This window comes from Colossoma macropomum, unplaced genomic scaffold (assembly GCF_904425465.1).
Source record: "Colossoma macropomum unplaced genomic scaffold, Colossoma_macropomum, whole genome shotgun sequence".
NCBI lineage: Eukaryota > Metazoa > Chordata > Actinopteri > Characiformes > Serrasalmidae > Colossoma > Colossoma macropomum.
In genome coordinates, this window is record NW_023496051.1 from 2,522,504 (window position 1) to 2,543,538 (window position 21,035).

The window sequence follows — 21,035 nt, forward strand, 5'->3', positions numbered from 1 at the left end:
GCTCGAACACGCCCAATAAGGAAACGTAAGAGACGATAAGGGAAGCCTGAGATATTTCTTTCCCACACACGCCCACACGAGCAAAACTGTAGACGTGAAAGAGTCACGGTGAGGCAGAAGCACTCGGAGAGCGGGACAAGCTCAGCACAACGTCCAGAGTTGTTTAGTGTAGAAACATGACGGCTGTTTCAGCGCGATGTGCCAAAGCTGGGTTTGATTTATGGTGGCAGGTTTAAGAAGCGAAAGCAAACGTACAAAGTTCAGCCATTCATAGCACAGCCCTCAGGGTGAGCAGAAAAATAATATTTCAGCATGCTACTGGCAGCGGCGGTGGGAGAAAGAGAGAGAGGGAGAAGAGAAGCAGGAAAAAAGAAAAAGACTAGCACAGAGAAGTTCGTATCGTATTGCAGCAGGAAAAGTTAAAGTCTGATCCCGTGTCAAGTTTGTGTAAGATCTAGATGGTAAACTACAGCAGCTAATGGAGCCTTGAAGTGATGAAAAGAAAATTGAGCAATAAAAAAATCCTTGCATCATAACTCTAGAAGGTATACTTGGTACAGCAGGGAGGGACGTGGTTATTAGGTAGCCAAACTCATCTCAGTAAACAAATTTCAAATGAATATTTAATGATGAGGCATAACATTCTGACCACCTCCTTGTTTCTATGCTCATTGTCCATTTTATCAGCTCCACTTACTACATAGGTGCACTTTGTAGTTCTACAGTTACAGACTGTAGTCCATCTGTTTCTCTGATAATTTGTTACCCCCTTTTACCCTGTTCTTCAGTGGTCAGGACCCCCATGGACCCTCACAGAGCAGGTACTATTTGGGTGGTGGATCATTCTCAGCACAGCAGTAACACTGACGTGGTGGTGGTGTGTTAGTGTGTGTTGTGCTGGTACGAGTGGATCAGACTCAGCAGTGCTGCTGGAGTTTTTAAACACTGTGTCCACTCACTGTCCACTCTGTTGCACCCTCCTACCTTGTCAGTCCACCTTGTTGATGTAAGGTCAGAGACGATAGCTCATCTGCTGCGGCACAGTTTGTGCTGGTCATCCTCTAGTCCTTCATCAGTGGTCACAGGACGCTGCCCACAGGACGCTGTTGGCTGGATGTTTTTGGTTGGTGGACTATTCTCAGTCCAGCAGTGACACTGAGGTGTTTAAAAATGGTCCGTTTTTCATTATGGTCCGTTTCTGTACTCAGCCTTGTAATCACGCAATTTTTCAGGCATTTCTGTTGAAATTTTATGAAAATTTGTCGATTTTTACATTTCTGAACAAGTAAACGGTATGAATGTAAGGCACATCATGCTTTATCGGTATTCTAATAACAATAATAAATGCTTATTGAAGCGCTTAGTGAAAGATCACAGTGCATCCAACAATAAAGGAAGCCCTGGGAATATTTTATGCATTGATAGACAACAACGTAGCTCACAGAAAGCTCCAGCTCCACATACTGAGCTTGATAAAATGGTGTTAACAGTTTCCAAAAGGGATGCGAACATCTTTGTTTTGTTCTTCTGGGGCCTGGTACCAGGCTCACTGAGTTCATAGGGTTAAACTATTCACGTTTTTTTTTCTTTTTATTCCGAACAACATCAGCTTCCTCCTTGAGAAGATGCTCTACTGGATCCGCTCTGCTCTATGAGTGCCTTGTGTGGGGTTGTGTGTGCTTTTTTCAGAAGGATGAAATAGGAAAGGACACATGCTTACATCTCACTACAGGAAGAGTCCCTGCCCTGCACATGCAGAGAGGACTGTCACAACAGCACAGCTGCGCAACACGCTACTGTTTACCAACAGCAGACCACTGAAACTGACTTACACATCCTTAACCACACGCAACCCACACACATATCACACACACACAAACACCAGAGTGTTAACCACAAGCACTTTCAACAACACTTACTACGACCACATGCACAGCACCAACCGCACAGCCTGGCTCGATAAATGCTGACTGCTATTAAACCCATCGGGATTACAGGGAGGGTAGAGTGAACGCAGTGACTGGCAGATCAGGGTCAACAATGCAGTCACACCACATTAGCATTAACTGCTACTGAAACGATTGCAAATAATCCAGATAACAATCCCGGCCTTTTTTATGGATTAGCACCAATCACTGAAGCCAAGAATGGTGTTATGCACAGCACTTCAAATACAGAAATAAAGGGCTTTAGTTTAGAGTCTAATGACTCTTTAGGAATTCGACGTGGCAAGAAATCTCAAATTTTACCATAATTCGATTCAATTCAATTAATAGGATTCAAATTTATGTTTGTGTTCACTTTTGGTCAAGACCAAAGCAGAACATGGTACAATGAGTGTGTTGACATGCACTTAATAATCCGATAACTGCAGAAAATCAGGTTTTGTGATTAATCTGATCAACACGTTTACATGTAATCAGTGATCAGATAATGTGGAAACTCCGGGTTTACGTGAGTCAGACAGTAATCAGATTTCTGCTTTGCAACCAGCCAATAAACTCACAGAAGATGCCGTGATGTAAACGTAACGTACAACTCAAACTTCATGCCGCGTTTTTTTTTAACATCGCTTTGCTTTCCCTGAAAATATGAACAAACATCATCTAGAAGATGAATATTTAAATCCTTTATTTCGTGTTTGGTTTCAGTGCCTCTCCAAAAGTGTTTTGCTGTGTCTCGCAGCATCCACCGTCTGATCTCACGCATGCGCAGACTGAGAAATCCGAAAGAAATCAGAGTAAGAGTTCACATGCACTGAGGAATGTATGTAAATGAGAAATGTACGTAAACGTGCATGCAAATGCACTCATTGGTCCATTTTAGTTTAGGTTTACTTTAGCCGCTTTTACACTACATGGTAAGACTCGGCTCGACTCAGATACAGTACTCCCTCAGTGTAGCTGGTCATCATAGTGACGCCACATGAAACTGCCATGACGTGAAGGAGACAAATTCCTTTTTCAGAGTAATGTTAGCTGACGTTAAGTTCTGCAAAAAATGGGACCCTCAAATAAAGAGAGCATCACTTCATTAACAGCTACTAGCGCTGCTCTGTAGGCGACCCTGCCAGTCTGCAGTGATAGCAGAGGAGGGTAAAGTTCAGCCATGTAGTCGTAACACTTTGCCCTACCAATCTTTCTCAACAAGAACAGGGACACCCTACCCCTAGGCATGAACATGCAAAACAGAGGGCTAAGGGCTCAGTGGCAGGGCGAGGGGTGAAATGGGATTGGGCCTTAATATATATTGATATACATATATGAAACGAACAAAAACATTACATTATCTGCATGGTCATATGCATGCACAGACTTACAGCTACCAAAGACGATACACACAAAAAAGTGATGGTTCATTCCATGTTTGGTCCATTAAGACGTATTTGCTCTTTATTATGTTGCTTCACCCGAACCGCACCACGGTTCATGGGCCGAGACCAGCCTCCACTAGGGGGTTCAGTCTGATTACCACAGTTTCCTGGTGCTCTTCTAGAAAGAGTGGACTTTCGGTCAGTTGATCCACAGGTCTGTCTGTCACTTTATAGCTTCAAAATGAGCACGTTTCTGTGACAGTACAGAAACTATATAAAAAGTGAAAGTGGATGCTACAGCCATCCGTGGTCGGGAGTCCAAGAGAGCACAACTGACCTCGCTCTCTTTGGGTGGGTAGGATGACCCCCGTTCTCCACCCACCACTCAGCACGATGCTAGGCAGCGCAGGCGTCTGTTAGCTGACGTAACAGAACTGACGGTTGGCGCTTTCCTCTGAGAGTGTTCAGCTGTCCAATGACGTTGCGTTAGTGGCAGTTGGAAAAGATGCGGTGGCGCTTCACAGCCTGTGCTAGCCCTCGCCCTTCTAGCGCTGGGGGTATCGTGTGATTTGGGGAGTCTTATGAAAATGGATACGACTAAATTGGGGAGAATACTGGAGGGAAAAAAAAGTGATAGTGATAGTGTGGCTTGAAAGACTGCACTGTAATGTTTGTAACAGAAGCACTGAGCAGGATGTCAAATAACAATAATAATAATTGTATTTTTTGCAGTTATTATGATTATTTCTATTACTACTTATTTATTTACTTTATAATGATCATCATTACAATACTTAGCTATGTTTTTTGAGACTGTCTACACTGTGTCGTTCTCTTGCTCTGTTCTGTTTTCTAGTTTATAATATATTTTACACATACAATTAATGATAAAGGAGGAGGCAACAACTGTAATTCGTTATGTGGTCAAAGTGTACTATTGTGCTGAATGGTTTTGATGATTTATGTTCCCATCAACACGTTCACAAAATGTTGTTGGGCAGCTTCTACAAACAGTACAGTGGTTTGAACTGCACGCTGGAGATTTGCGTCATTAAGGCACCTCACACATTCCTGCTATCCACTGCACCAGGAGTCGACTGGTAAGTGACACGACTGACCTCGGCTGGTCCCCAGTGAAAACAGCGAGGTGACTGGGTCCACTTTATATACTGTCCCTGCACAGATGGCTGTGGCTGAATACAGGGATCAACGTTTGAAAGGTTTCGCCACACAGGTGCCCACCGAGACCGTATTTTATTAAACTTTTTTAAAGCCTAATGAATTATAATCGATTCAGAAATTTCAAAATCAATGCATTTGAATTGCCACCATCAGACTAATATATAGATATATTTAGAGTGTCTCTACAGTAGCCTTACATGGTATCCACAACATGTAGTAAGCTGTTGTAAACAGTGGGGTGCGTGCGTCCACTAATAGCACCGGGGTGACGTGTATTTGGGTACAGAGCGAAGGCCAGACATAGTTTGGCATCACCATGTGCTTAAGCTTTCAGGATCTGATTTCAGCTTACAGTAGTGAACCTGACCCGGTCCTGCATCAGAACATGAGCATCCTGCAGACTAACACGTCTCCAAATACCAGCCTTGATCAGGCATACACACACACACACACACACACACACACACACACACACACACATGTATCACTGCACTCCTAAAATAGGACAGATCTCTCTTCAAGGTGACCTATACATGTATATGTCATGTACTGATGTTTGTATTCACAGCCAGACAGTTGAGAATTTCAAAGCTCTAGCTGTGCCAGACGTACACACTCCAGCAGACACAACAAAGTGGTGGTTTAGTGCTCTCAGCTTAATCAGCTTCAGTTCTAGAGTTCATATTGACGTCTAGAACTGACATACAGTTTGAATTCCCATTCCAGAAATACTGTGGATTAGGGGTCTGCATGGGACTGTTTTTTCAGTCCCGCTCCCGCCCTCTCCCGTGAGATTTCATCCCACTCCCGCAGAAAATTCATTTTATTCCCAGTAAACACAAAGCAGGAATTAACCAGAGTGGTTATTTTTGGTGTTTTGCTGGGCAGCTGTGGCCGTCGGACTGAAAGCTCTGCCATCTCCCACAAGCAACACTTTAAATTAGTCCCACGCCGCCAGATATCGTGTCAGGTCCCGTGGGTAGAGGTGTAGACCTCTACTGTGGAGGGGAACACATTCTGAGTTGGGGTGGGCAATATGACGCTATTGTTATCATGATAAATTACACTACACAATTATAAACAGCCTATAAATGACAGCTAATAACTGCATAAACTGCATAGTAACAAGTGACTGATTGGACTGGACAGCATAAAAAGCTCTTAAATTGTCTGGAATCACTGACGGGTCCAACCTTTTACGACATTAGAATAACTAATCCATGTAGCTACTGAATAATAAGCCTCAGGATGTATTAAGCTTGAGATTTTAAGGGGTTCACACAATCTTTGTATTCAGCTTGTCATAACCTTTTGTAACAGTGCCACTGCTGTTCGTCTGGGACATTCTGTCCATTCCAACCTCCGAAAAATTTAATATCACGTAGGGTAGGACTGTATGTACGTTTTTTGAGTTCCACATTAAACGGTGCATCAGCCAGCATCTTGTTCAGGTTTTCATGTTCCACCTTTAATGATGCAGCTTCAGGCACCAGAAAGTGACTGCTGCACCATTTAAGGTGGAATGGGAAAACTCGAAGAAGAAGCTGGCGGATAGGAAGCCAAACTTCGTCCTTCTTACTGTGTTTTGGGGGGTTTATGTTATTGTTATGTGTATTAAGATTAGAAGTGATTCACACATTGATGGATCTGCTGATGTGTGTGAGTTTGTTTTTTTACTCACACTAAACTCGGTTTTTAACGTCAGGTGCAGACTGAATACTTTCCTGCTGGTCCGGACGGCTAATTATCACAATCGGTTATTAAAGATATAAAAGCTACCGAGAGCCGTCCATGCAACCTAGATTAATCTGTGTCTGAGGATTATAACAATAAGTAATAAGAAAGTTGTGGCCGATTTAATCCTGAGACTCATCGTCTCTCAATACAAGTGAATTTGTTCACAAGCGTGACCGCTCCAACATGGCGGACGCGCAGACGTATCGCCTTAGATAGAGAACAACAGACAAGGAGGCATATAGGAATTGTATATCTATGGTTGTGTGACTCTGTGTATGATAAAAATGTCTTTGTGTATGGTGATTGTGACGTGATATTTTTGCCAGATCGCCCACCTTTAATTCTAAGGCTGTTTTTCACCCTCACCGAATGTTCAGACACGAAACTGAGAGAATGGATGTATCTCCACCCTTCTGAGGGTGACCTCCACTCAGCTCTGCCAGCTAGTCACTCGGAACGAAGCCTAACTCTTTCAGGAGGAAGTGGATCTAAGCTGAGGTTGGCTTAGTTTATGTGGTGCTGCAGCTATTTCGCTGTTGAGTGATAAACCGTCACAAACAGGAACCAAGAGCAGGGTGTGACTCCACAGGCCCGTGAGCTGTTATATATATAGTCCCCTTATTTTTCGCAATCGCACTGATACAGCACATTTCCTCACAGGAGGGATGCCTCACACACCCTTTGCTACGGTCAGAGGGTCACACATACACAGTCGGACTAATTTAGTGAACTGTGCATATAAAACCACACGCTCACTGGCTAAAAACAATAATCACAGAGTGTTGTTGATGACTTTATAGTGCCAGATTTTAACAGAGGCCGCCAAATGCGTCACTGCTTGTCTGTAGAAACAGTGGTGTTTCTTCAGCTTGTACAGTATGAGTGTGATAAGCACACCTATGTTCTCCTGAGACACACTCAGACTGCTCTGCACTGTACACCTGAAGGTGCCAGCATTTGCCTTTACATTCCTGAGAAACCTGATCTGTTATTGCCAAAAGGGAGGAATACACACATTGCAGCATCTGCACACACACCCTCAGGGCTTCACACTGGGGAGCTTCATGTATAAACAACCGAATTCCAAAATACAGAGTGTGCTCAGTCATTAGGGCGGCATACAGACAATACCACCCTGAGACACCACTGATATTGGGATTGTGATATACTGCATCAAAAATACCTCGCATGAAAGTATATGGATTTTGATATATGCATATAAGCTTCTCTCTACTGTTCTACAATCAAATACTGAAGAACCATGAGATGCCCGAACTTTGTACTCAGGGCCTAAATTTCAGTGCAGGATTGTGGGTATTGCACATAATTTCGTCGATTTCCGCAAATCTAACACTTACAATGCGGGAAATTCCCCCAGACGTTTACAGCGATGATCAATAATGTTCAGCCAATGTTTGCACCAGTGTGGAATGTGGGCGACTGGCCGAACGGACCAACTTCCGCTCTGGACTACACACTTGGTGTTCGCTCTCCCTCTATCTAAGATCCTAAGAGCGCCCTCCGCTGCTGCAGCACCTCCCGCTAACATTTACAGACAGGTTTCAAAGATGTGGACTTGAAGGCATGCAAAAAGACCGCTGGCTAAAACGTTAATCTACATCATCTGAAGCGGAACCCGCTCAGAAAGAAACACCGGAACCTGAAAGTGCGCAAACAGCAGTGCTAGATATGTCAGCGCTAACAGTGTTAATCCTCAGGATCCTCAGTCAGGTAACAGTAACGTTAGTGAGGTGAAGCAGCAGCACAAAGACAAGTGTCAGACTAACTGGCTCAGAATATCTCTGTGAACCGAACTCAACAGCGGTGAAATGAGCTGCTCGATTTGTAAAATGTACGGTGCTTCGCCTTTTACCAGCCGACGTTACAAACCATCAGCTTTAACGCGTCTCTCAGACAGCGATTCTCATACCACAGCCTTGAAAAGAAAGCGTGAGGCAGATTTGGCACAGAATGTGATGGCTAATGCTACTGAAGCTGTGCAGTTGCAGTGTGAGGAGGAAACGAAGGGCTTCTCAGAAACACCTACTTTACAGCAGAAAACGAATTGGCTCATTCAAAATTTGGTGATTTGGCTGGTTAAATTCATGAAACTGTTGGAGTGTCCTTCTTTCAAAACACTTTCAAAAAAGAACGGGACAAGGTAAGACCTATAGTTAAGCTCACAAGTAGTATTCCCCCCCACAAAGTGTATAAAAAAATGAATTTCAGGCCCTGTATAATCCACTAGAGGGCAGTGCAGAACCTCGGCCTTCTGTTTTGGTTAGAGCTGATCTGTTTTGTCTACTATAGCTGGCTAAAGGCTACTGCGCACTGCAGGAGAAGCACCATGCCTCCAGAAGGTCTCTGGTGCCTAGTGCTAGATCGCAGAAAGGGAATTTATCATTTGCTATTAGCTAACTAACTCTCTAACTGCTGCTAAAAGGTATGAGATGAAGTAAAATGAGTAGGGTTAAAAGTTCAGTAAGCGATGTTAGTCCAGTACACTTCTCATCAAATTCACTCTGCTAGCTGTCCATTCTGTGTGCAATATAAAAAAAAATCCCATGTTCGTACACAGCCCTGGCTCTGTAAATGGGAAACTAAAAAAGTGGTTTGAACTGAATGACGCAACAGGGGTGTTCCACCTTAAATGGTGGGGCACTCTGAGGCGGTCCACCTTAAATTGTTAACCATATAACCATTTATGGTGGAACAAAAAAATTCAAACAAGAAGCTGCCGAAAAAGAAGCTGACTTCAGCTTCATTGAGAGGTGAAAGGTATGAAAACGGATGAGGAGGCTGCTCTCTTTTTGCTTGACAGGTGAGTAATATTAACTTTTGCTGATTCACAGAACCAATTTGTCAGTATTGTTTTGTCCCATTTCCAAATGTGACAGCTAATCTCAACAGGTTAGCTTCGCAGCAGCAACTGTAGCAACAGTTTGCTAATCCACAACCTTGCCAATGTTAGTTACACTGCTTGCTGTGTCGTCGTTCGCTCTAACGTTGTCATATCTGTCCGTACAACATTTGCGATGGGTTCTATTGCCAAAAACATGTTTGCTAGGCCAGGGTTGCTTACTTTGGTCATGTGCGAGCTTCTGAAGGTGCACTGAAAGGAACGGGTGTATTTGTTTTGCTGTTGAGATCAAATATCAGCAGTCTTTCTCTAGAATCACCGACTCCACCTTTAACTGAGGTGAAAATAGACGCTTTGCATTTATCTGTTGATCTTAAAGCCACAGGCCTCAAGGCACAAGCCACAAATGATCAAGCCAGGGAAACAAGGAAAAACTCTCTGAGAGCAAGAAGAAGAAACCTTGATTCGATCACATGAAGAAACACCACATACTCATCTACCATCTAATAACTAATTTATTTCTCTAATGAAAATGGAAAAGTATTGACCAGTAGAATTGGATGCTCTAGCGCAGCCCTAATGAGGTCACCCAGCGCCTAACACGGGCAAGAGGGGTATAAAGCCTTGGGCTGTGGAGCAGTGAGTGAAACTGCATCCAGTACCTTAGGGGTGAGCTGGAGTGATCCAGAACTAATCATCCAACATCAGTACCTGTCATGAACGCTCTTGTGGTTGAATGCAATCAAATCCTCACAGCAATGTTCCAACCAATACAGTTAAAGAGTATTTAACACTCACTATTAACACCCTTGATTTCACAAAAAACATGCAAGTGGTACAAACTCTTGGACCTCCATATCAAGTTTTGGCCCCACAATGCACTTGACCAACTATGAATAGAGTACTGGGAAACACAAAAATCTGCCCCCTAGGGAAAAGCCACAGACGCCAAGCTTGGCTCTTAAATTGTGCCATGTTGCACAAAAGGCCCGTCACGGGCCTGATGAACTCAGGCCTTGGTAGCCTGGCAGCGCTTGGCCCCATTATACTCAGCTTTGATATGTTTATGGCCTTCATTAAATTTCACAAAGATGTGACTCCATAAAGAGAAAGACAGGGGAAAGGCATGTTCTTGGCAGGGTCACTGAACCACCATACATCTCCCTCTCTCTCTCGCTTGCTCACACACAGAGCTGCATAGCACCCAGCTCTGAGCAGCGCTCCATAGAGCTCCACACAGATCAGACTGTACTCTCTGAAATGCCACCACATGCAGGCTGGGCTTTCTCTGTTAGATCCTCCCTGGTTCAAAGCGCTCGGCCCCAGACAAAAGGCCAGAACGACTGCTCCTCTGGGCAAAAACACTTCACTCAGACTGACAAACACCAAAGCTACCTTAGTTCTAGACTTTTCACTGAAGCTTAAATGTACTGAACTGCATATTTTTGCTAGAATGATTTAACGAAAGATTAGAGGACAACAGCTTATCTAAACACAAAGTATATTACTTTTGAGTGTAACGATTTACAAAGTTTATAATTCGATTCTATACATTACAGTGGTGTCTCACTTTCTGATACAGCAAAAATAGTGGATGAAAATGTGCCTTATGTTAAAATGTTCATGTCTCCATTTTCAGTTTATTAATGCATTCAGCATTATGAAAGTACAGTATTTGAAATTTAATACTATCTCAACAAAAATTGGGACACCCTACCCCTAGACATGAACGTGCAGAACGAGGGCTAAGGGCTAAGTGGCAGGGGTGAGGGGTGAAATGGGATTGGGCTGAAATGTCATAGTGTGCATTAATGTGACAGGTAACACGAAAGCGCAGAAAGTATGCAAGCCTGTAAGGTGCGTTCGGCTTCATGCAACCTTCGGGAATTTCATTTCGCAAGAAGTATGCTGAGGCCTTAAGACGTCTTCTGATTGCTGATAACGTCACTGCGCACCCGCGGGTAGGGAAAAATCATTAATATCATGTTTCACCTCTTCTTCTCCCACCTCTGATGGAGAGAAAAACACTCAGCTAGCTTAGATACAGTGTTTTATTTCCTACACCACAAGACCGCAAGATTTTAATCCAGCGTCTTGAATGCTGGGTCGGCCTCTCGGGCACAGTTTTAGAATGGTTTAAATCATATTTAGGTAATAGACAGTTCATGGTTTCACCTGGAAATCATTCATCAAAAAGATTAGCCATTTCTTGTGGAGTCCCTCAAGGTTCAGTCTTAGGGCCTTTTCTTTTCTCTTTTTACATGCTACCTCTAGTTGATATCATTAGGAAGCATAATATAAATTTTCATAGCTATGCTGACGACACCCAGTTATACATTCTGAAGATCAAGACTCTGTAGACAGACTAACCAGTTGTGTGTCAGATATTTCTCAGTGGATGTCGCAAAAGTTTCTACAATTAAATCATGAAAAAACTGAAATACTGATTGTTGGTACAGAAACTCAGAGAAAAATGATTTATGAGAAACTTGATTCTTTAGCTTCATCTACCAAACCTGAAGTACGAAACCTGGGTGTGATCTTAGATTCTGATGTATCCCGCATATAAACACAGTCACTAAAGTAGCTTTTTATCATTTGAGAACTGTCGCTAAAGTTCGGCCTTTCTCTAACTTGTTTATGCATTTGTTACAGCAGAGTCGATCACTGTAATGATCTTCATAATGAACTTCCTAAGAAAACTACACATCCCTTACAACTTGTACAAAATGCAGCGCACGCATCCTAACAAAAACATAACACAGAGATCAGATCACTTCCGTTTTAAAACATCTGCACTGGCTGTCTGTATCATTCAGGATAGATTTTAAAGTTCTGCTACCAGTCTTTAAAGCTCAAAATGACCTTAAAGCACCTGCTTACATGGCAGAGTGTCTGTCTGTTTATGTTCCAGCACGTAATCTAAGATCTGCAGATAGTGGCCTTCAAAAATACCCACTGTAAAATACAGAAACATGGAGAGACTCTTTCAGTTATCATGCTTCTAAACTGTGGAACTCAATTCTACCTTTTATTAGACAGGAAAGCTCAGTGCTCACTTTTAAGAAGCATCTAAAAACGTATCTCTTAAACTTAGCATTTAATTAAAACTCTATGTCTCGTGGTGATTATCTTCTAATTTGATCTTTTTCATTTTCTTCTGATCCTAAATAAATATTAATGATTTCTTCTATAACTATGTTTTATCACCTGTCTGTAAAGCACTTTGAGCTGCCACTGGCATGAAAAGTGCTATATAAATAAAAATTGTTATTATTATTATTATTATCATTATTATTATTATTACACATGCTACACTTTCTTATATAAGGAAGCATTAACTTTTAACCCACATTTCAGATAGCGAGAAACACAGACAGACATCCAGATGGGAATCATTTAGCTGCTTCCAGCAGACGTGAAATGACAGTGATTGGGCTCATTAAACCCCTGACCTGGAACATGTCTGCTGGCGTGTCTGAAGGGGCCACCCTCAGCCCACACCGCACACCCCAAAACATCATTAACTCATCAAACTAGACCACTCTGAGCAGCTTCGTCAAACTGATCAAGCCTCTAAACACTAAAAGCCCTGACCAGCCTGGCCTTTACAGCATTTCTAACATCAACATTCTTCATCAGGACTTTTTAACTGAAACTGAAAGGCTGGTCACTCAAATCAAGCATGAGGACATCAGTGGCACAGCGATCAAACGCTTCTTTATCCCACCTCATTCTGGTCAAAGCTTCGGCAACCTCATAACCATGCCAAAGGCTTTCCAATATGTATGCAAATTGTTCTGTGCTTGAAGGAATTTCACTGGTGAAAGGGTTGGGGGGACGGGGCAGCTGGGCAGGGAACTTTGGCCACGCCCACAGAGACGTCAGAGAGGAAGATTGCAGCCATGACCGCTGGCATTCTCACGTTACAGAGATTATTGCAGTACCAGGGATGCAACAATACTAGGACTGCCAGGATTACTCAGCTAACTTTAATAATTCATTACTTTTAAAATCAATGATCAAAATCTGCATGATCCTCCTTTCTCTGGTCTCTCACAGTGAGAAACAGCCTAAGCCACGCCCATTTATTTAAGCTATTAACCCTGTAAAATCTTAGGTTTATTACACACTAAGGCTTATTATTCAGTGACTACAGGAACCTCAATGCAAACTGCCTGAGCTATTCCTAGGATATAGAAGTGTGTAATAAAACTTTGGGCCTGCCAGAGGCCATTAAAGGGTTTAATCATAAAAATAATCAATGGATTACGTGATTATTAATATAGTTAATATAGTTCTTGCCCTAATCAAGCTGTACTATCAGTGAGGTGGGTGATATGGCATTAACAGAACATCATGATGTTCGAGGGCACTGATACAATACAAAATATTTATCGTGATGTTTTGTTATTCTGACCTTTGCAAACATGCACCAGCAAAACTGTGGGAACATATTCAACATACGTAAAAAATCATTCATTTCATATGCTGCTTATCCTTCTGGGTCGCAGGAGTCTATCCCAGCGGTCATTGGGCGGAAGGCAGGAAACACCCTGGACAGGCCGCCAGTCTATCACAGGGAAGACACACAGACATTTACACACACACATAGGGCCACTTTAGTATCTCCAAATGGCCTGACCGCATATCTTTGGACTGTGGGAGGAAACCCACGCAGACAACATGCAAACTCCACAAAGAAAGGATCCTGGTTGCCCGGCCGGGGACTCAAACCCAGTTCCTTCTTGCTGTGAGGCGACAGCTACCCACTGAGCCACTGTGTCGCCGTACACAAAAGTTAGTTAGTTAATTAGTTAGTTAGTTAAATAAATAAGGCTATGTTCACATTACAAGCCTCGTTGCTCAAGTCCGATTTTTTGCTCAAATCCGATTGCTGACGCGATGGTTCACACTCGTTTAGTTAAGTGATTCAAATCTGTCATTAATGTGATGAACCGGCGTCCTGAAATGACCCTCATGGTCACATCCTACTCAGTAACGTCACGTGAATGAATCACGTTCATCATCAGCACAAACTAACGAGCAGAACGAGCTTCGCTGAGAAGATCATTAACTCTGATCAGCTCTCAGCTTCATTATTAGAGCGAGATGAAGGAGAAAAAGGTGAGATGAGCTGCTTTTCCACTGTTTACAGGCTTTAACTTCTGTTCGGCGCTGCTGCCATGGTAACGCTGAATGATGGCGCAGTGAAACAAAGCACATGAATTCTGATCTGAGCGTCACATTAAGGAATATCCGTCCAAAGTCAGGGGCTCCAGCGAACACGCTGAGCCGAAAGCATCTGAAAGCCATTTAGGTGTGGTCGTTCGGCCCGTGCCCATATTTATCAAGTCTCTGGGTGATAGTGCTGATCTAGCATCTGAGCCCGTATTTATGAAGTGTCTCAGGGCTGGAACTGATCTACCATCCGGGCCCCGGTCCCAAACGTATTCCTGACCGTGTAAAAGGCCTCAGCCCTGAATACAGGAAACTGTAAAAGGCCAAAATTCACCCAGATCAGTGCTCTGAGAAGTTTTACCATATCAGCAGCACTCATTTTTGAGATGTTTAGAAATTACGATATTAGAAATCAACTAATCTAACGATTATTGTAAGAAGCAATAAAGTTATCAGTTTTTTTAATATGCCAAACAATCTGAACAATAACAAATCATACAAAGTCTTTCAAAGGTTCTAAAGAATAAACTACAATACAATAGAATACACAAAATAGACAGTAGAAGAGACTAGACTAAAATAGAATAGACTACAATATCATATACTACAATAAAATAAAACTGACTACAATAGAACAGAATACAATAGAATACAATAAAGTAGACTAGACTATAATAGAATAGAATATACTCCAATAGAATTAAGTAGACTACAATAGAATAGAACAGAATACAATAGAACAGACTACAATAACATAGACTACAACAGAGTAGAAGAGAACATAATATAATAGAATAGACAACTACAATAGAATAGAATACAATAGAGTAGACTAGACTACAATAGAATAGATTACTCTACAATAGAATAGACTACAATAGAACAGACTAGACTACAATAGAATACAATACAATACAGAAGACTAGACTACAACAGAACAGAATAGAATAGAATACAATAGAACAGAATAGAATAAAATAGACTACAATAGAATAGAAAAGATTCCAATAGAATAGAACTTTATTAACCATTTCTGGAAATGTATGTTGGGCTTCACATGCACACAAATGCACACCTGTGAATCACTAATCAGACAGGATTAAGACTGATCTGCAACACATGAACACCTTCAAAACCACTGACACATTCATCTGGAACTGTGACCGGTCAGTCCACGCTAACACACTGTCATAACACCCAGCGCTAATACAGGTAGGTACTTCAGTATAAAGGTATCATTTGACCCCAGGTCAGCACCCCTGTGTCCAGTATGGGCCAGGAACTCCACATAAATCAAGCCTGCTACAACTGAGGCTCTGCATCTGAGCGGTCAGAAAACAGCCCTGAACACAGGAAACAGAAATCAAACACAGATGGAGCCCCGAGACCGACGAGAAAGAGAGAAACCTACGATAATAAAAACAAATCCACCAACACACACACACACTCACACACACACACACACACACACACTCACACACACTCACACACACACACACACACTCACACACGTGCACGGCCTCATAACAAAGGAAAACTTTCCATTCCATAACTCCGTCAGTGTGCGCCGCATATGTTTCTGATAAGGCCGACACACAGGGGGAGGCTAATGATGGAGTCATGCTGTCCGCTTGGACAGGTTCAGATGAAGAGCTGATGCTTTCCTAATGGTTTCATACGTATCTTCGTCTCTTCCTCCCTCCCTCTCACACACACACACACACACACACACACACACACACACACACGTACGCTGAGGAAGAAAGACACTGGAATGTTATCGCATCAGAGAAAATGTGTTCACCAACACTGTAGCAAGCAAGACTGTATCAACTAAGGCTTAGACAGTGTGTTTACACGCACTTAAAAATCTGATTCAGGCAGTAATCAGATTTCTGCTCTGCAACCGGCCAGTAAACTCACAGAAGAAGACGTGACGTAAACGTAACGTGAAACTTTTTTTTAACATCGCACCGCTTTACCAGATAATGTGAACATACATCACGTAGAAGATGAAGAATATTTACATCCTTTATTTTGTGTTTGGTTTCACTGTCGCTACGAAAACGTTTCGCTGCGTCTCGCGGCAACGCTGCTCGCTTATTTCCGGTACCGCGGCCTGTTTTCGCACATGTCCAAAAGAAGTCTGAGTAAGGGTACACATGCACTGAGAAATCTCATTACTGAGCTAAAATCCAGCTCTCTTTATCGGATTTCTTAATCGGATTTCTAGGCCTTACTCCAATCTAAGAAATCAGAGTATGCTGTTTACATGGCCATTTGAATAATCGGATAACTACTATCGAAATTAATAAAAAGTTATTAACGAAAAAATAATCGGATAACCGAGAAATCTGAAAGAAATCAGAGTAAGGGTTTACATGCACTGAGAAATCTGATTACTGAGCTAAAATCCAGCTCACTTTATCAGATTTCTTAGAAGGAATCTAAGAAATCAGAGTGTGCTGTTTACATGACCATTTGAATAATCAGATGACTGCAGAAATCTGATTAAGATCGGATTACTGAGTACATGTAAATGCATTCACTGTGAGGATACGTTAGGGCTGGGCAATTAATCGAATTTTATTTTCAACTGCGATTTTGTCTTCAAAGAGCTGTCTACTCTGTGAAAACGTCTTCAGGTGTCACGATGTTATATTTTTGCCGTGTTGCCCAAGTTTCAATTCCACACTTTTCTGCAACGATCCGATGAGATATTCATGATGTCCCCTAACAGACGATGAAGAGCCTGTAAAAGTGCCTTTACCACAGCACGAAGGACGATTAGTGCTGCTTCTGCTGCTTCACACGGAGAGACGAAAACAGGAGCATTAAAGCAGCAAAAGAAGCCACAGCATCTGCAATATTCATACAGGCCTTATGAAAAATAGGTGAGGACGGGGGGAAAGATGATGTGAAGGAGGAAGAGAGAGAGTTTGTACTTCCTCTGCTGTGGGACAGAGACACACCCCTGCCCGCAGTGTGTGAGGGGTACAGCAGAAGAGGAACCGGCCTGAATCTGTTTCACTCACAGCTCTCGCCCTCTCACATCTTCACCAACCGCTGACCTCAGATACCCTCATCAGAGAGAGAGAGAGATGGGGAAAGATAGAGATATATATATATATAGAGAGAGAGAGAGAGAAAGACAAGAAGAGATGGAGAGAGAGTGAGAGAGAGAGATGGGGAGAGAAAGATGGGGAGAGATAGGGATAGAGAGAGAGAGACAGAGAGAGAGACAGAGAGACATAATATAGAGAGAGAGAGATAGAGATAGAGAGAGAAAGACAGGGACAGATAGGGATAGAGAGAGAGAGAGAGAGAGAGAGAGAGAGAGAGAGAGAGAGAGAAAGACGGGGAGAGATAGGGATAGAAAGAGAGATGGAGACAGAGAGACAGAGAGAGAAAGACAGGGAGAGAGGGATAGAGAGAGAGAGAGAGAGACAGAGAGAGAAAGATGGGGAGAGATAGGGATAGAGAGAGAGAGACAGAGAGAGAGACAGAGAGACATAATATAGAGAGAGAGAGATAGGGATAGAGAAAGATAGATAGATAGGGATAGAGAGAGAGAGACAGAGAGAGAAAGATGGGGAGAGATAGGGATAAAGAGAGAGAGAGACAAAGAGAGAGAGAGAGAAAGACGGGAAGAGAGGGTTAGAGAGAGAGATAGAGAGAGATAGAGAGAGAGAGACGGGGAGAGAGCGTTAGAGAGAGAGAGAGAGAGAGAGAGAGAGAGAGAGAGAGAGGGGAAGAGAGAGACATACCCCCACCCTTCGGACCCCCACCCCACATATCCCCACTCATCTGACCCCCACCCCACATACCCCAACCCTTCTGACCCCCACCCCACATACCCCAACCCTTTGGACCCCTGCCCTTCTGACCCCCACCGCACATACCCCCACTCTTCTGACCCCCACCCCACACACCACCACTCTTCTGACTCCCATCCCACATACCCCCACTCTGCTGATTCCCACCCCACATGCCCCCACCCTACTGATCCCCACCCCACATACCCCCACCCTACTGATCCCCACCCCACATACCCCCACTCTGTGATCCCCACCCCACATGCCCCCACCCTACTGATCCCCACCCGACATACCCCCACTCTGCTGATCCCCACACCACATACCCCCACCCTACTGATCCCCACCCCACATGCCCCCACTCTACTGATCCCCACCCCACATACCCCCAACACTACACATAAGTATACATTTTTTAAAAAATTTATAATTAATATTTTCTACCTTTTAACATAGTCAGTAATGCTGTTATTATAAATAATATTTGATATATTATTATTGTGATATGTTTATGTTGTTATTGTGATCGTCGTCACTGTTAGAATGCTTTGGCCATACTGGACCTTACAGTCATGCCGATAAAGCTACACTGAACTTGAGAGAGAGAGAGAGACAGAGAGAGAGAAAGACAGGCAGAGAGAGAGAGGTGGAGGCTGAGCAGAGAGACACCAGGTCTACTTTCTCTATTAACTGCGCCATTTCTAAGCCAGTTCACCTCAGAAAGCTGAACCCAGCGACAAACAGCTGAACTCTGGACCACAACACAGCATCCACACCGCCTCCCGCACTCCTCCTTCTCCTCCTCCTCCTCTCTCTCCGAACTAGTTAAGTTACCGTCACTCTGGTCTACCTCTCAGTTTAGCTTCCACACAAACCACACATTAAGTTTCTCACATAAAACCGTGTTGAAGGGTCTATATTAGACCGACTTTACCTCACCCTCCGCTCACTGACCGCTCAGCCACACCGCCAAACCTCAGCACCGCAGTCTGTATCCCGACCCCGACGGAGGATCATCAACGGTTTACTGACGATTAGAAACGATGACAACAAGCCCGGTCCGCTGGGAACTTCGTCTCTCCTCGGCTAAAACCGGAGCTTTCCGTCGACTCGAAGTGCGAACTGAACACAAACCGACAGCAAAGATTTAGAAGTTCGAACCGGTACTAACTGCTGCACCATTTAAGGTGGAACGGGAAAATTCGAACAAGCAGTAACTGCTGCACCATTTAAGGTAGAACAGGAAATTTCGAACAAGTAGTAACTGCTGCATCACTTAAGGTGGACCGGGAAAATTCGAACCAGTACTAACTGCTGCATCACTTAAGGTGGAACGGGAAAATTCGAAAAAGCAGTAACTGCTGCATCACTTAAGGTGGAACGGGAAAATTCGAACAAGCAGTAACTGCTGCATCACTTAAGGTGGAACGGGAAAATAAGAACCAGTACTAACTGCTGCATCACTTAAGGTGGAACGGGAAAATTCGAAAAAGCAGTAACTGCTGCATCACTTAAGGTGGAACGGGAAAATTCGAACCAGTACTAACTGCTGCACCATTTAAGGTGGAACGGGAAATTTCGAACAAGTAGTTACTGCTGCACTATTTAAGGTGGAACGGGGAAAGTCGACCAAGTAGTAACTGCTGTATCATTTAAGGTGGAATGGGAAAATTAGAACAAGTAGTAACTGCTGCACTATTTAAGGTGGAACGGGAAAATTCGAACAAGCAGTAACTGCTGCACCATTTAAGGTAGAACGGGAAAATTAGAACCAATAGTAACTGCTGCCCCATTTAAGGTGGAACGGGGAAATCCTAACTAGAAGCCACCGAATAAGGAGCTGACTTCAGCCTCGCGCAGTCCGGCTGCCGGTTCCGTTACCTGGATCGCGCCTCTCTTTAAACTTCTCTTTTCAGTCCGTTCCTCTCATTCAGTCTCGCGGCGAGTCGGGCGCGCGCCGTCCCACAGCGGGTTTGAACTGGGGCTCGCGGCGATTCGCAAGTTCTGTCCGATCTGTAAACTCGAGCGAGCGGATCGATCCCCGCGGCGGATGGTATACAGATCAGCGCAGAGGGTCCTTTTGTGGCAGGAAGGACTCAACGTCTGTTCCTCCAGCTATTTAAAAGGGGGGTAAAATATAGCAGGAGCGAGTGCGTTAATCTCGAAACGACCACCGCTGCGTAGTGAGGGTATCTAGGGAGCGAAAGTGAGTTTAAAAGGTTATAAAGGGGCCCAAAAACGACGACTTAATCAGTAAACGTGTCGTCACCTCAGTGAAACGCAACAGATCAAAAACATACTTAAGGGCAATTCCACCGATTTTCCATAATTCAGTCGCTGACATGTAAACAGTCATTCGTTCTGGTTTGGTGTCAAATTGCTCCCTGCAGAGAACCTTACAGACTCAGATGTCTTTACAGTGGTGGTGATGGGAACCAGGGGTCACCATGTCTACAACACAAATATAGCCATTTTATCTACTGTCTAAAACCACCAGTGAACCACCACGTGTCTTCTGGGTTTATATATGCAATGTTGATGATGGTAAAATAGTCATAAATCTGAAACAATAAGTTTCGTTTTTGGTACTATTTTGTCTTACAACGAGGCAAAATAGTCCCCAAAGAAAACTTAGTTTTTCAGATTTATAACTACCGTCAACAACATTACACCCTGCTGAAAAAAACATAGATGATGCACGTCTTATGTCATCATAATGTAACCGATTTATTCAACTCATGTAAAAAAAAATCACAGCGCTGCTCATTTCAGTGTTTTCAGAGCTTCACATCGCAGCAGACGATTAAAGCGAGAGAAATGGCTCTTTTTTAAACAAATGTCGCCATCTAATGGCCATGTGGGGCATTGCATGTCATTTTTAACAAAGGCCACTAGAGGGCGGGCGAGCGCTCTGATGAAGGGCCCACATCGTAGAAAACTAAATATT

General features: G+C 43.3%; 1 protein-coding gene across 6 annotated transcripts in view; it reads right to left on the bottom strand.

Annotated features, from left to right (window-relative positions):
- Window positions 1-20,098, bottom strand: part of add3a (adducin 3 (gamma) a) — a 194,152-nt gene extending 174,054 nt beyond the window's left edge. For 2 of the 6 annotated variants that reach the window (XM_036565155.1, XM_036565156.1), the window contains exon 1: window positions 19,970-20,080. The gene's annotated coding sequence lies outside the window, so the exon portion shown is untranslated. Of the gene's footprint in view, window positions 1-19,022; window positions 19,211-19,969 lie in introns of all 6 variants that reach the window. The other 4 variants (XM_036565150.1, XM_036565149.1, XM_036565148.1 and 1 more) reach the window with 4 other exon arrangements.
- Window positions 20,099-21,035: the final 937 nt, after the last annotated feature.